Genomic DNA, 12572 nt, shown 5'->3' on the forward strand with positions numbered 1-12572 from the left:
TCTAAATCTACCTATACTACACAGTTATTTACATTATATTATGATATAGGCAGGAACGTAGCGAAACTCTCAATGCCTACCATATTTTTAAAAGAAGGTTACCAAAAAGCTAAACAGGGAGTGATAGGATAGAAAGACCCACCACCAAGGAAAAGGAAGGGGGGGGTCATCAAGGCGGCCGGAAAGAGAACCCCCTCCACAACTTGGCACACCTCTCTCTCCCCATTCTTTCTCCCTCAAGATACCTCACCTTTTCCAATTCCCGAAGGATATCACCCACCACCTCATGCATGGGCAGGTACTTACCCCTAGTGGAAATCAAACACCGAGCGTGCCAGGTGTAATAGAGACAGACTACATTAACTAGGTAAAGTGACGACAAATCAAAACCCCTTCGGGCTCCAAAGTTGCCGTACACCCTCTCCGAGTAGGTAAGGGCCTGGAGACGGGGATAGCCGATGGCATCTCCCACCTCCCCCAGAACCTCTGAATTGAAAGGGCACTCGACCAAAAAGTGGTCCATAGTCTCCAGCGCCCCTCCACACTCAGAACGAGGACAGCCTCTGTCCTCTAGGTTCCGGTACTTCAAGTTCGATCTCACATAGAGGCGTCCGTGGAACGCCCTCCATGCGAGATCCCAGAACTTGGCAGGAATTCTCTTGGAATTCAGGAGGGCTAGCCCCTCCTTGAGAACCCTGTCCGGACAGTCCCTTAAGGCTAGAGGCTTCAGGACATCCGAGGCCATGACCCTCTGGTGCAACTCACGCCGCCCCAGGGAGCCCACCTCCAAGGCCGTCAGCCTCCAACGCCTCAGTACCTTTAGGGCGGTTGGAACATAGGCAGGGAGGTATCCATGGGACCTCCGAAGGTCTCCAGGACGACCACCCTCCTCCCACCCACTCAGGAAAGCCAGAAACCAATCCTTACACGAACGTTCCCACAGAGAGGGTTCGCCCACAAAGATGGATTGTAGGTTGAACTTTATAAACACCACGGTGAAAAAGACCGTGGGGTTCACCATGTCCAACCCACCCTGCTCTCTCCGTCGGTACGTGACTTCTCTTTTCACCAGGTTCAGTCTGTTTCCCCACAGGAGCAGGAAGAACAGACCGCAGACCCGTGCATAGAGAGACCTCGGCAAAAGACAAACGTAGCTGACATAGAGAAACTCGGGAAGCAGATAGGTTTTAACCAAGCTCACCCTTTCCCTCAACGTCAGCTTCCAGCCTTTCCAGGCGTTAACTTTCTGGGTGGCACTTACCAGCCTGCGCTCCCAGTTTTGCTTGGGATAATCACCCGGGCCGAAATAAATGCCAAGAATTCGAATTTCTGGCCGGGGCGTGGGAAAAACGTCCGGGAGGGTGAACTGCTCACCCTCCCTACCCAGCCAGAGAGCTTCGCTCTTATCCCAGTTGACCAACGAACCGGACGCCTCGGAGTAGCCCCCAATCTGTGTTTCCACAAACTGGGCCTCCTCTCGGCTAGCCACCACCACCGAGACGTCGTCCGCGTAGGCCACTACCCTCACCGCCTTATCTGGGCCACTGCCGGGCTCCGTCAGGACCCCCCTCAAACGCTCGCAGTCTAGCCTCCTTACGAAGGGGTCGACCGCAAAGACGTAGAGAAGGGGACTCAACGGACAACCCTGCCTAACACCAGAGTCCACCGGGAAGGTAGGACCCACCCAACCATTGACCAGAGGGAAGCTCTCAGCCCCCCTGTACAAGATCTTAAGCCAATCAATGAATTGATCAGGCAGGCCATATCTTCCCAGAAGAAGCCAGAGGTACTCGTGGTTCACCCGATCAAAAGCTTTCGCCTGATCTAGTGCCAGCAGGTACCGCCCTTCACCCGTCGCCCTGCACCTTTCCACAGCCTCCCGGACGTTGAGGACAGCACTAAAGGTGCTACGGCCGGGAACTGTGCAGTGCTGGGAGACTGACAGTAGCTTGTCTGCGACAGCAGACATACGCACAAACAATACTTTTGCCAGAATCTTTCTATCTGTAGAGAGAAGGGCGATGGGACGCCAATTCTCTACCACAGACGGATCCTTCCCTTTGGACAGAAGGATCAAGGCTGACCTTCTCATCGAAGGAGGGAGCAGGCCGGATGCCAAACACTCGTTAAAAACCTCCTTCAGACGAGGAGCCAAAAGACTCTTAAAGGTTTTATAGAATTCTGCCGTGAACCCATCGGGCCCCGGCGATTTCTTTGGAGACAAAGAGTCTATGGCCTGTTCTATCTCAGCCACAGAGATCTCTTCTGCCAAAGAGTCCCGAGAGTCAGACCCCACTTCAAGCGGAGTCTCGTCAAGGAATTGTTTGGCCTTTCTCAGATCCAACGGCTTCTTCCGAAGGATGTCTGAAAAATGGGCTCTGACGATCCCCAAGATGCCTGGTTTGGACCTCACCAGGGAACCCGAGGGATCTTTCAGTCCGTGTATGACCTTCCCACTCACCGCGTCCCCGCAGCTTTTGTAGGGATCCGGGTTGGTAAACTTCCCGTAATCCCTCTCCAGCTTCAGGGAGGCGAGACGGTCATACTGACACTCCTTCATCTGACGCTTCAGATCTGAGATCTGGTCCTGAGGGCCACCATCGGAAACCAAGCGATCCAGTCGCCTGCGCAACCTTTGGTAGGCCTGGTACCGGGATGCTGCCCGGCGGCCTGAGACTTCCCGGAAGAAGCCCTCCGACCTCTTCTTCACTACTTCCCACCATTCCTGGCGGGAGCAGCCGCTCTCAAGGAGCGAGGCTTGTTCCTTAAAGAAGTCTTCATAGGCCGACCTAATTTCAGGGTCCTCAAGTAGCGACCCATTTAGTCGCCACAGACCCCTACCTTTCTGAGGGGTGTCCACCACATTCAGAGTGACCGATACCATACAGTGGTCAGAGAACTCGACCGCATGCAGCACAGGAGCCGCAAAGGACGAGTCCCCCTTCAAAAAAAACCTGTCTATTCTACTCTTACTACTACCTCTGGAGTATGTGAAACCAGTGAGGTTGGGGAAGTGGCGAACGTGCACATCCACCAACCCAGCTTCCCTCACTATTCTATTCAAAAAGATACTATCATATCCCAGAGGGCCTGAGGTGCCTGCCCGGTCCTTTGACCTGGTGACCATGTTAAAGTCACCACCAAAGACCACCTGCTGGGATGTAAACAGGTATGGTTTCAGCAGCGTGAGAAGGTCCTTCCTCCCCCTCTGGGACTGAGGACCATAGAAATTTATGAGGCGGAGGAATTCCCCCCTCACGACTGCATCCACAATCAAACATCTACCCATTTCTAATTCGATCACTCGTCGACAAGCCACCGAACCAGTCTTAAAAAGGACCGCAACTCCACTGCAGGGCTCAGCCGCAAGAGACCAGAGGGAGGGCCCATGTCTCCACTCCCTCTTTGCTAGATGCATCTCTGCCACAGATGCCAGCCAGGTCTCTTGCAAAAACAAAATGTCGGCTTCAACCCGGCCGAGAAAATCAAAGGCTGCAAACCTAGCCGCCGCAGAACGCACACTTGCGACATTAATGGTCGCAAGGCGTATTGGAGAGGGCGCCGTCATCCTTAGTGATAAAAGTCTACGTTCCTCTCTTTATACTTACAACATTAATCCTCCTCGGAGTCCGAGGAGAGGACCCCAAACCGGTTCCAGAGGGCAAGAGAGGGATCCCCTCCCGCCCCCGAACTGGTCTCAGGCTGAGGACCCCCGCCGCCCTCCTTCCCCGGACTCCTTCTCTTCTTTTTCTTTGTTTTCTTTTTTTCCCACTCAATATGTGGGGGCTCCCTCCCACTCTCTCCGTCCGATCTACCACTTGATAGGTCCTTGGGCCGTTTATTTGCCCCTTTCCCAGGACCAGTAGTGTCCATAGGGGTCTCTGAAAGATTTTCTGCTGCCAGGTAAGCTTGGCTTTTGGCACCCACCCCAGAAGAATCTGGGGGGGGCATGGGGTTAACAGCCAGGCCTAGGCTTGGGGGGGTTGTATCCAAGGACACAGGGGATGGGGGATGGGAAAGGGGGGGAGGAAGCTTAGTACGAGGGGGAGGGATGGGCCGGGGGGGGGCAGGGGAGGGAGGAGGGGAGGAGCCGGGAGCACGGGGAGCTGGGGGAGGATGGGAAGGGGGGGGAGGGGGGGGGTCTGAGGCTTTTTAATGGATGATTTATTGGCTTTTACCGGCTTATCAGCCGGTCTACCTGTCACTACTCCATCCCTCCTTGACCCAAGCTGGGCCGGGGGGTCTACTGGGCAACCACCTATTGGGTCCTCAACCACCCTACCCGCCCCCTGCTCACGCCTGGGGGGCCTAACCCTTTGAGGGAGGGGGGGATCCTCCCTCTGTGGCTCTGGGGGATTGGGGGCTCCACTTTGTCTAGGGTCACCATCACCCCCTGGGCCTGGGGCAGCCCCGCCCGCCTGATGCCCCCGGAAAGCCTTGGGGCAACGGCTGAAGGGGTGCCCCATTTCCCCGCAGAGGTTGCAGACTATCAGTCTGCAACCATCAGATGAATGGCCGAAGCCATTACATCTCACGCACCGAGGCATTGTGCAGTCTGCACTGAGGTGTGCAGGACTGCCGCACTTGAAACACCTACGGGGCTGGCCGGGGTAGAAGACCAGGATCCGGTCTCGCCCGATAAACGCGCTACCGGGAACGTGCGCCACGGTGTTGCCCTGGCGCTTGAGCCGGATCCTGACCTGCCACGCACCCGTCCAGACCCCGCGCTCGTCAAGGCTCTTCCTCAGCCCTGACTGGAGCTGTCCGTACCGCGCCAGCCAGGTGGCGATGTCCTCAGGCGGGAGAGACTCGTTCCTGACCAGCACAGTGATGTTTTTAATTTCCTCCTGCCTCGAGAGAGGCACTACCCGGAAACTTTTCCATGGTTCAGACCTCCCGACAATCTCGTAGAGGGTCAGGAAAAGCTCCATGGAGACCACGGAGACGAAGCTAATATCGAACTCTTTCGAGTTCGCAGGATGTATCACTGCGAACAGGTCCGAAACCTTAAACCGAAGCTCCAACAGGTAATCAATCACTTGACCCCTGCTGGGACAAGCGGTCGCTCCCTCCCACCTGAGCTGCACCACGTTGCGTCTGCGCCTTTCGGGACCCCCTGTACCCCTGGACCAGGCATTCGCCCCTTGGAACTGCTCCTCGGGGGGGGCCCTGAAGTTTTGGGCACCAAACTGGCCGTACAGTGGCCTTAGGGGCACAGACGCACCTGCCACCTGGGCAAACGAACGCCCAGTTTTCAGGGCACTCAGGAGGTTAGCCTCAGCTTGCGTGCCCAAGATGGTATTGGGGCCTGCGGGGGAAGGGTCAGGCTCCCCGTGAACCAGGCCAGAAGGCCCAGGCTGAGCTGATGCTGTTTTCCCACCCTCTGGCCCATCTGTGACCCTTACTTTCCTCCTCACCCTTACCATGGGGGGCGGGGCACTAGCCACCTCTACTGCAGGACCCTGGGGGGAGGCGACTTCCATCACCTCCTCCCGTTGGGATCCCTCTAGCTCCCTTATAAATTTCAGTGCGGAGCATTCCGCTCCCAACTCTCCCATAGGGGATTCACCCCAGCTCCCCTGCCTGGCCGGGAGATCCACACCAGGGGATTCCCCCTGCCCCTCCGAGATAGTACCCAGTGGGTCTCCCAAATCCTCGTCCATTCCTTCCGCCTCGATCGAGAGGCCGTGGGCAGTATCATGCGGTGACTCCACAGTCTTTTCGGACATTTCCTGCACTTCCGGGGACGCCCTGTCGGTCACTTCCGGTTCGCGGGAGCCACTTCCGGTCGCGGCAGTCACTTCCGGTCCGCGGGAGCCACTTCCGGTCGCGGCAGTCACTTCCGGTCCGCGGGAGCCACTTCCGGTCGCGGCAGTCACTTCCGGTCCGCGGGAGCCACTTCCGGTCGCGGCCCCATGCCCCACCACATGTCCCGCCATGGTGTCTGCAGCAGAAGAAGATCTCCTTTCCACATATGTCTTCCCAGACGCCACAGACGCCATTGGCGCCACAGACTCCAACCCCTCACCACGTGCGGCCGCGGCGGGGGCCGCCATTATGGCCGGCAACCCCCGCACCGCATGGGGGACCGACGGATCACCCTGGATCACTGGGGGGGCCTGTGCTGCACCATCAGCCGCGGACTTGCTGACAACAGGTTGTACCGGCCCTTCCAGATGGCTCCGGGTGAGGACTACTACCAGTTTTTTCCTTTGGCACTCCACACTTCCCGCTCTTCCCTCTCCCCTGGAGCCTCCCAACACTTCACCGGGTACCCTACCCGGGTCAACCCTTGCCCCAATCACGGACTGGGCAGGCGGACTTACATGGACCCGGGGACCCTCCGTGCTTACTGCTCCAAGGGGGGCACCGTCCTCACTGATGTCTGTACCGGGATGCTGGCTTCTCTCTTCCTCCACACTTGCCAAAGGGTCTTCCACAGCCGGCTCGGGTAAGCTCTTCCGTGTTCCCCTCCTTCCTGCATGGGAGCCCTCCTGGCTCATTCTCAGGAGTTCCCGTTTTATTTCAAGCAGGAATCCTCTCTCTCCTACTCCTCTCTCACAGAGACCGCCCAGGAGCTGCCAGAGGTCTCTGCATTCAGATTTAAGCTCTTCTATGGTATCTCTGTACTCTGCTCTCTTCCTGCTTCCTGAACGGTCTCTGGAGTTCCTGAGAGCCGTCAGCCTTTCCATCTTCTTGCCGTATACCTCTACTGCCTTCTGGATCAGGGTTTTCACCCTGACCCTGCGCCTCTGCAGCTTCAAGCCGTCTTCACCCGGCTGTGCCCGGGTCCAGTCGCTTAACTCCACTTGGGTGGATAAAAACAATCGTTCCTCCCTGGAGAGGCCTTCCTTTCCACCAGGGGGATGAGCTGTAGCCCCAGGCCGGGAAGAGGGCCCCGAGCCTGGGCTGGCCGACGCCATAAGGCTGGATGTCCAAGACAGCTACGGTTCTCCACAGAGCTCTACCACACACGTCTGCTCTCCTCGGAAGCCTCTCCTGTGTGCTGGGTTCAGAGCACGCAGACAGCACGCACAATCTCCTACAACTGACTGCAAGCTCTATTAAAAAAGAGAAATATAGCTAGCTATATAGGTGGATATAGCGGTGTATACTAGGTTCAGGGCACGCAGACAGCACGCACAATCTCCTACAACTGGCTGCAAGCTCTATTAAAAAAGAGAAATATAGCTAGCTATATAGGTGGATATAGCGGTGTATACTGCGGTCAAGGCACGCAGACAACAACCACTACAGAAGAGCAAGAATGCAAAATCGGCCGATAACGATCGGTGTATACTGTGTTGAAGGTACACAGAACACCCACTAACTCCTACAGACGCTAACACACTACACAAGGCCGCCGCACTGGCGGCCTTATATAGTGTGGGGCGTGTGCTACACAGCCTGAGCTATGATTGGCCACAGGCATCCTGTCTGTGGCCAATCATGGTTCTCCTCGCTGCCGGCGCTGTGATTGGCCAAGCATGCGGGGTCACAGTGCATGCTTGGCCAATCATGAGCCAGCAATGCACTGCGATGGCGCAGTGCATTTTGGGCCGTGAGCGCCACACGAATTTGGCGCGAACGGTCCATAACGGGCAAATAACGGTCCGAACGGGCGAATAGCCGATGTTCGAGTCGAACGTATGTTCGAGTCGAACGTATGTTCGACGCGAACACGAAGCTCATCCCTAGTGGTGAGGATGGACTTGGCTGCAACTGGTTCCAGGTAGCGACCCCCAGGGTCCCCCAGCTCACACCCACAGTAGGCAACAGGAGGATAGGGATGGGGGGGGACAAAGCCAAGGTCGGGGCCACAAGCAGACAGGAATAGTCAGGGACAATCAATAGGTCAGGATCACAGGCAAACAGGGATAGTCAAGGAAACGCCAAAGTCGGTAACAGAACAACAGAAGAGCACAAGGCAGGTAACAGGAAGCTAACACACAAAGGTTGATCATCCCTGTTGGCTTGTAGTGCACAGGTTAATATAGGGTTCCCTGATAGGGCCTGGGGTGGAGCCATGATTAGAGAGGTTATAAAAACCACCAGGTGGAAGTGGCTGGCCTCTTAGTCAGAAGACATGAGGGGAGGTAAGCAACCAGAGGAAGATCACTGCATAACCATGACAGCACCTCCGCAACCTAATCTCAATGTCGCCCTTTATAGATAGTTGCTGATCAATTTGGCATACGGTCACAGCTTGTCTGCAAGGTCGGGACAGTATCCTCCACCAGACCCGACCCAGCCGGGTTTCCGCCGTCGTGACTCTGTCTCGGAGCTTCTGAAAATCTTGGCGAATCAGGGAGATATCCACCTTGACTTCTTCAATATGCTCCGTCAGTGATGTCCAACAGAAGGTAATGGCTTCTAGGAGTTCAGCATCATCTCTACTAGCCAGAGTTTGACTCTCACAGGTGGCGCAACCATTTTCCCCTGTGTCTTCTCCATCAATTCTTCGGAATTGAGCAAGTTTAGCCGTGGCTGCCTTCTGAGCTTTGGTCACGGACATATCACAGTAAAACTGTGAGGGCTTCACGGACTGATTACCAGTATTCAGGGTATTGATGGGTCACAGGATAGATTAATTTCCAGGATCAATGGACGGAGCTCCTACTCTGTGCAAACTACTTCATGCTGCTCCAGGCCATGCCCCCAACTCCATACATCATTTACTTTTAAAGGAACAAACCCTCAAACACTACCGACAGAAGGGCCCCACCACAAGCCAGCCCATGTTAGGATTAAGGCACCAGAAACTCCCCTCTGGAACACTTAGGAGTACCCATACCTGGGGTATCCTAATAGGGTGAACTCAAGAGTGTTATCCTTGCATTAATTGAGTCTAATCTAGCTCCTTAGTAGTTGAGTTAAAACTTGGTTTAACGCTGCAGTAGTTCAGTTAGTCTTTCCTGTTACAGGCCAGTATTCCTTCTATTCAGTTCTGCAACTTTGTGTGTTTTATTTGCCTGATACTGAGTCTTGTTCTGTTTACCTGCTTTAAAATAATACATTCACTTAACCTATGCAATATTACGTTCCTGTGAATGATGAACACTTAAGTTGTCCAGGTGTAAATGGTCCTTTACTTCTACCCTGGTGTGTCAGTGAGGACCAAGCAGTTTTAAGAGTTGAGGCAGAACAGAAGACCCATCAACATTAGGGGCTCCTGCAGGGGGTAAACACTACATTTGTTTTAGAAGAGTTCAGTGAGCAGAGTGATGGTCAGTTTGTAGATTAGGGGTGGGTTGAAACCAAGCTGTATTACTTAACAGAAGTGGAGAGAAGTAAGGTCAATAAAATGGCTATGTAGTCTGGCAGGAATTTCTGGATCACAAGACTGGCTGACAAAATTGCAAATCTTAGGCAGGCACGATAGTTCATATATATGCTTTTTACCTGAGTATTTAGGCATTTGCCTGAAGTTCATCAGAGGAAATTAATCTTACACATTACAATTTCATGGTTGAGATGTGACAGCTAGTCTATTCATGGCTAGCCACAACATACCAACAGAAGAGTGATAGAAAATTTCTCTTTCCTAAAGACTAAATTCCTCACCCATCAGTTGCACTGGTGGATTAATCCTTAAATAAGATGTGGAAATTCAGATATGGAACTTTTCTATTTTCATAGATAGAAACTGTAAAAACCAAGACACTGAAATCAGATTGGCAATAAAACTTGCAACTAGACCAGCATCCACAGTTACCCTAATAACACAATCAAAAATCATTATTTGAATTTTGTCTTATTGAAAATACCAATTTTGACAGATTTCACAATTTGTAAAGCCTTTTACTGATAATTACCGGTATTCCTTTTTTTTTTTTTGCATACTTCAATAAAATATTCCCACATAATACTGCACATAAATTTTGCCAATTTATGAAATTTTGCACACATTTTTTTTCACCCAAAAGTGTACACCATCCTTAACTTGTAACACATTCTTTTCAATTTTTGTCACCTCAAGTCACTAGTCTACTCCCCATCATTTTATACATAGCATAACATTCCAGGCTCAACATCTACAAACTAATGAAAAAACAGTACTAATAAAATATAGCACAGCTCAAGGTGACTACTTTGTCAGGCTTTTTTTTTTTTTTTTTTTTTAAATCAGCCCCACAATAGTGTAAAATGACTAGACTAAAGCAACAATATAGCATATACAATCAAAAAAGCATTAAACTGCAAACACTATTGACATTACATTAATGACTACAAATATGCAATTGGCAAAAAAATATGAAAAGGATGATATGTCTAAATAAATAAAGTACTTGCACAAAACCCTGACAGATATAGACATATAGATGTAAAAAAAATACTTACAGAAAGTGTTAGAAAGTTTGAGGGAGGAAAGGAAGGTTGAAGCTCCTAAATTGGCCAGTAGAAAAACTTAAATTTGTGACAGGTACTGCCTACTCTCTTCCTAACTATGTTATCAACAGCCGTCTGCACTTGCATGAGTTAATTTAACTCTTGTCTGCCTACCAAAAGTCTCCTCTTGAATTTTTACTAATACTATAAAGTAAATGTCAGTCTATAGTCTCGTTTAGGTCTGTCTCATTATTGTGCCACTCTTGTTGTTCTGTGTCCCTCTTCTGATGTCTCTCTCGATCGATGTCTCTCATTCGCCAGTGTGGATCTAAGCGTCTGGGCTGTGAAGCCGAGTGTGCACTCCCCCCCCCTTTCCCTCTGAGGTCACTTTACGATTTGAGTGCCACTAAATCCTTTAAAAGCTGCACAGATTTACCATGGGCAAAAGCTGATGTTCTTCCATTATATTCTAGTCCCCAAAGCACTGGCACGGTTGATAGCGCAGGGTTGGGTGGGGGGTTGTAAGCTACGGGCATGAATGACATGGGGATGCAGGAACATGCCCAGAGCATGAGGAAATAAGCAATGTGTGGAACATAGTTTGGGTGCACTGGCTCCCTATCTTGGTGATTTTTCTAGTCCTACTAGAAAACACTTTATATATGGATACAGAATAGCTGATTTCTAAAAACTGCAGCAAAATTGGGCTGCTGCCCACTTTCTACAAAAAAATAAAAAATAAAATGTAATTTTCTTACTGCACATTTGAGAATATAAATTACATAATTACTTGTTACCAGCAACAGCTACTTCTCTATTTTCCTTTGATATATCACATACCTTTTAAATTAACCTTTAAATACCATAACCATCGGCTAAAGAGAAACTAAAAGATACCTATCATGAGAGAACTATGTAGACAGATGCTATCTAAAAATACTAGTTGTCTGGCTGTCTTGCTGACCCCCTGGGGGATTTGGTAATTTCAGATTCACTGACCCAGAAGTAGTTTGAAGCCAGTTTAGTCAGATCTATTTATCTGCATTCCCTAAGTCTGAATGTGTTTACTATGCGTTTATGTGGCAAGGGGGGCAGAGATCTCACACTTGAGCCCCTGAGAGAGAAAATAAGTCTGCAAATATAAATAATTGAACCTGCCACCAAATACGCACAACTGAAATATCACTTTTGGGTGGTCATACCCTTCAAACAAGAACATTAAATATTTGCAAATCAAAGTAATTGATTATACAAGAAAACTTACTTGCTTGTATTGTAGATGCCCGTCCTAAATTCCCGTCTACAGTACATGGAAATATCAGAACCTCTCAGACAAAGCTGCCCTCCGATCTTACATCTTACTGAATATTGTAAGGCGATTTTATGTGCAAGTAACATGTAAGAGGTGTTTAAGCCAAGAGGCAGAAATTACTCATAGGTTAGTATAGGGGGCACTGAGGCAGCAGTAACAGCCACTACCAAAGGCCAGAAATAATAGGCTGTAAGCAGCCTGCGGCCCTGGCTTAGCCAACTCTGGCACTGAGTGCCTTCTTATTGTCTGGAACAAATAGCCTATGAAGACCCAGAATAAAGACGAACATAATTACTCAAAAAAGCAGGCCTAAGGGCAGAGTCCATACTGGAGTGGCAGACAGATTCTTAAAACGGTCTAGGACAGTAAATGTTTCAGATGTAAATGGAAGCACAGTAATGATGGTGGGTAATATAGGTCAGAAAAACTCAATAGCTTGGACAGTATGTGCTGAATTTACATGATTTTTAGAGCAAAACATTAAATAGTGGCATGAGGTGTGCTTTTTGATTACAAAAGAAAAAGCCATATTAATAAATAAGCCTTCACCTATCATCTTTATGAGACAGATGACAAAATAAATGCTTAATGGCAATTGGTTGCTATAAGTAATGCAAATCCCTTTCCACTGGATTTCAGAACAGGGCATGTTAGTAAAAACGACAGAAACAAACCTACACAAGGAAGGCAGAAGACCAGTTCAGAGGAATCAATAGCAGTGGTGTCAATGAGGACTAATACAGCAGTCCACTTTACCTTTATGTGATACATGAAGGTAACATTTTGCTGAACATTTACAATACTAACTGCTTCTATGCCATGGAAATCTGGTGCTATTGTCTGTAACAACCAAGCAGATACATTTGATTTTCTAGTTGCTGTGTTCAGGTTCTGGAATAACTTCTCAGATACCCCATCCAAATGGAGTGTG

General features: G+C 50.4%; 1 protein-coding gene across 2 annotated transcripts in view; it reads right to left on the minus strand.

The window, feature by feature from the left end:
• LOC143974755 (metabotropic glutamate receptor 6-like) overlaps positions 1 to 11700 on the minus strand; it is a 195750-nt gene extending 184050 nt beyond the window's left edge. Inside the window, exon 1 of one of the 2 annotated variants that reach the window (XM_077476477.1) lies at positions 11594 to 11700. The gene's annotated coding sequence lies outside the window, so the exon portion shown is untranslated. Of the gene's footprint in view, positions 1 to 10341; positions 10711 to 11593 lie in introns of those variants that run through there. The other variant, XM_077476469.1, reaches the window with a different exon arrangement.
• Positions 11701 to 12572: the final 872 nt, after the last annotated feature.

The sequence above is a fragment of the Lithobates pipiens genome, unplaced genomic scaffold (assembly GCF_037356315.1).
Source record: "Lithobates pipiens isolate NorthernLeopardFrog02 unplaced genomic scaffold, aLitPip1_a1.2 Scaffold_1, whole genome shotgun sequence".
Taxonomy (NCBI): domain Eukaryota; kingdom Metazoa; phylum Chordata; class Amphibia; order Anura; family Ranidae; genus Lithobates; species Lithobates pipiens.